Source organism: Solanum tuberosum, unplaced genomic scaffold (genome assembly GCF_000226075.1).
Source record: "Solanum tuberosum cultivar DM 1-3 516 R44 unplaced genomic scaffold, SolTub_3.0 scf00181, whole genome shotgun sequence".
NCBI lineage: Eukaryota > Viridiplantae > Streptophyta > Magnoliopsida > Solanales > Solanaceae > Solanum > Solanum tuberosum.
In genome coordinates, this window is record NW_006239106.1 from 1213807 (window position 1) to 1218189 (window position 4383).

The following is a 4383-nucleotide window of genomic DNA, read 5'->3' on the forward strand; positions in this document are numbered from 1 at the left end:
AATAATAATTAAATGATAACTATTTCAAAAAATGGTAAAAATATGATTTTGTCTAAAGCGAAAACTTTTAATGAAGGGCAAAAAATTCAATCAATATTTCTAAAGACCCTCATATTTTTAATTGAGTTACGAATTTCATCGGTAATTGCTTATTGATTTAAAAAATAATATCAAAATCTAATGGTTATAATTATTGTACAATTGATTTTTTCACATAAATTGAGATAAACAATTACTCTCAATATTAAAATAATTAATAATGTTGTAAATGAGGTCTACTCGTAGATATTGTTTTAACTAATTAGGGAGTACTAAATATTAGGAGTTCTTACCAATTACAAATAGTGAAAGGATAAAAATATGACAACTGTAGTACTAACAATTTTCCTACTTATTCTCCTATATTAAATCTTTTTTTTTTGTTTATTGTTCTAATAACCTATAAGTATTTAATTTTCGAAGACAAATGTCTTAAAAGAATTGAGACCATCTCCGATCAACACCAAATTTTACACCATATTCAAAATTTGGTGTAACGCTATTAATCACACCAATTCACTTTTTAAATATTTTAATATTATTTTACGATACAAACTTTTAATTAAACATTATATAAATTGTAATGTTTTAATTAAATCTCTTGTATATTTAATTATTTTTATGTAATATTTTTATAATATTAATTTTTAGATATAAAAATTTAGCTTTTTTATAAATTAATTTTTCTATATATGACTTTTAAAAAAAAAAAATTATGTTAATTCTACTATAAATTATAATTGGATATAACTACAATTAACCTTCACAAAAATTAAAAATGCAAACATATAAATTTTAAAACAAATAATACAATGTACTTAAAAATAACCGAAGATAATAAACATTCAACAAAGTAGTAATTGACATTCACCATGAGTTATATATGGTGAATGTTTTCGAAAGAATTTGTTTTATGAAATAAGAAATAAGAAATAATAATATAATAATGAAGAGAGAGAAAAATATTTCTTTTTAGTGACACCAAATAAATATATATCCCAAAAAATAATCGCCGCTGCCGGGGATCGAACCCGGGTCACCCGCGTGACAGGCGGGAATACTTACCACTATACTACAACGACCTTGTTGTTATTTGTGATGGACATTATTTAATTGTTTCGACAAAGATCTTTATTTTCATAAATGTTTTGTTTCTCAGTCTTACAATATTTTTCCTTTTCACTTCCCAATTATCAAAAGAAAATTATCATCATCAACAATTTGTTTGAAAAGGGGCAACTATATTGTATCATTTTAGAATGGACAAAGTTACAATATATTTTATTTAGTTGATTTTTGATTGTTCTAACTAAATCAATGATAGATTTCGAAGTGGCTAAAGGATTTAGGAAGGAGATCGAATTGAGATGTCGAGGCGATAAAAAGGTATTACTCCCTAATTTTGTTGTGACACGTAGTTTGCGTTAGTGGAGTTATCTATATATTGAATGGTTAAATATTCATAGTAGCGTAGCGTTTGACGTCAGTGAAATTGGAATTCCTTTGATAATAACATGGGGAGTTATTATAACATAATAAAAGTGAATGGCAAATTAGCAAAATCCTGGATAGATAAAATATGGATATCTGTGGGTAATGAAGAATGGGAGAAGCATATCATTCAAATTCCGTAGAGATTTTATTTACGGTATTATTCATCCAGCCTTTTCTTTGCTTCGTAGTGAATCACCCTTACTTAAGACTAGCTACTAAGGGCATTGCATTGCATGTGATTGCTAAAATTAGATAATTTACGAGTTTTTTTTTTTTTTTTTTATGAAATAAGTGTTGCTAATAAAATCCAGATTGTAGCACACCTCATCATATATACACAAGGCATAAGCCTGTTTTGTCGTGCAAATAAATTTGGATAATCCTACGAACCACCATTGAATAAACATAGAATTTAGGCCTTAAAGCTTGGGTTCAAATTAATCAGCGTTATCTGTGACCTCACTCGGCATAAGTTGTATAGCACCAAGAAAAGGGAGAATAGTGTCCCAAACAGTTTTAAGAGGGGAATTGGAAGTCGAAGTTGAATCATCTTTTCCTCAACCATACTAACGGAGTACATGATTTGTAATTTTGTTATCAATGCAACATTTTTCAGATTCATATATATATATATATAGCTTCTTTCCCCCTCCAGAGATCGAGGTTTCAATTTCAATTTTACTAACTACTACTATTTTTCTAATCTAAAGGATCCATTTGAGTAATTAATTTTCATAAATCCGAGCAAGGAGCCACAGTGCATTCAACTATACTCTAACGACAACGGAGATCAACAGAACTATATATATATATAAACGCCAATGCAACTAAATAACGTATAGTCTATAGAGGCATGCATGTCAATTAGAAAAAAAGGAAAAATTGTTGATGCACTTGAAAACTTTTCTCTTGTTGTTTTTATAATTGTATTCTTCAATTCCCTTTCAACAATCAACTAAGTGAGGAGCCAGGTCCACTTAAATAAGGCGTGAATATATATTTCTCATGAGATGTTTCAGATATATATGTTGTATATATCATAGCACACCAGAAATAAACAAGCATATAAATCTTCTTGTGAAAACGTCCACGCATAACATTATTTCTTAACTAAAATGACATAAATGACCCAACTTTTAACGGATGACATAAATGAGTCTTTTCTCAAAGTTCACATATGGCATACATGACCTATTTTCTCAAAAGTTCGATAGCATTTTTGAGCGAGCTTTTTCTCAAAAATATATTACAAGTGTTGGTAAAATGATTCTAATATCTCCAAAAGAAATATTGATATTATTATCTGATCTATAACTATTCTATTAAATGAGTGTTAATATCTTTTTTATTATATCATATATAAATAACTATTAAAGTTGGTAAAAATATATGGCTGTTGCAACGTCTATTTTTTACCAAAATAATTTGTCTTTAATGTATTTTATGACATTCACTCTTACGCTTTGATTTCTATTCCTTTGAGACGTTGGCAGCTCATTTTCCTTTGCATATATAATCTTGTTTATGTAATATTGAGAAGGAAGAAGTGGAAAAATCAAGAGAGCTAAACGTATAATATTGTTTTCCCTATTTTATTGTGTTGGGTTTTCTTTCAATTGAATTTTTAATGTTTCTGGCGCCTAGTTTTATACTAGAAGAGTATGTTGAATTCTAGGAGATACACCTATATGGGGTGAGATATTCCTAAAAATAGTGTCCTTTTGACACGCCTCAATCTATGATAATTTCTACAAGTGTTCATTAAAAGGTGTTTTCCATAAGATTTCTAACAGTAAGTTGGTAAGTTGAATGGAACATACTATAAGTTGTAAATTTGTCCATTCCAAAATGATAATATAGTTCCCCTTTTTAAAACAAATTGTTGATGATAATAAATTTCTTTTGATAATTGGGAAGTGAAAGGGACAAATATTATAAGACTGAGGAACAAAATATTTATGAAAATATAGATCTTTGTAGTAACAATTAAATAATGTCCATCACAAATAACAACAAGGTCGTTGTAGTATAGTGGTAAGTATTCCCGCCTGTCACGCGGGTGACCCGGGTTCGATCCCCGGCAGCGGCGTTTATTTTATGGCTTATTTTTTTATAGAGAGAAGTATTAAAAACACTCCAAACTTGGTGCGAATTATTGGTTTCATCCCTAAACTATTGATAGGCTTAAAAACACCACTATACTCGACGAACTAAGCTTAAATACACCCCTCCTGTGTCACATGACATAACAAGTGATTACACTCTCTTTAAGAGTGTGGAAAGTTAAAAAAGAAAATGTCACATCAGATTTTTTATTTTTTTTAATTTTTTCCTTCATTTTTTAATTACCAACAGCTATAATACCCTTCTTTTTCCTATTTAACTTTTCCCCCACTAAAACTGACCTCAAAACAAGATTCAATTTATTTTTTTGAACACAACAGGAAGAGACCATAACCATTTGTACATGCTCCATAAGTTTTTATTAGTCATACTTTGACATTATCAAATTTATTTGATCCACCTCAACATCACTCTAAAAGTACTCAATGTACTACCACTTTGTATTTCTTTATTTTGATGGAGGATTTACAAAACTTTCAAATTGGGTTGCACCAATCCAATGTGCCCAATAACCTTTCATATCACTTTGATGACCAAAAATTACCTTCACATTTGAAGAACCATCTTAAGAACCCATAATGTTCTTCCTTTTAATTACCACAATTGACCATTAACATTTTACCACTCATATTCATATATTTAACCACTTGTCATTTTCAGACACATTATATTCTGCTACCACATTCACATAAGAAAATGAAGCAAATCAATTGGACAAATTTCATG

The 4383-nt window shown here is 29.0% G+C and overlaps 2 non-coding genes across 2 annotated transcripts; one reads left to right on the forward strand and one right to left on the reverse strand.

Moving 5' to 3' along the window:
• Positions 1–1049: 1049 nt before the first annotated feature.
• TRNAD-GUC (transfer RNA aspartic acid (anticodon GUC)) lies at positions 1050–1121 on the reverse strand. Its single transcript has one exon. It is a non-coding gene; the product is annotated as a tRNA-Asp (tRNA).
• Positions 1122–3550: 2429 nt separating this feature from the next.
• TRNAD-GUC (transfer RNA aspartic acid (anticodon GUC)) lies at positions 3551–3622 on the forward strand. Its single transcript has one exon. It is a non-coding gene; the product is annotated as a tRNA-Asp (tRNA).
• The last annotated feature ends 761 nt before the right edge of the window (positions 3623–4383 follow it).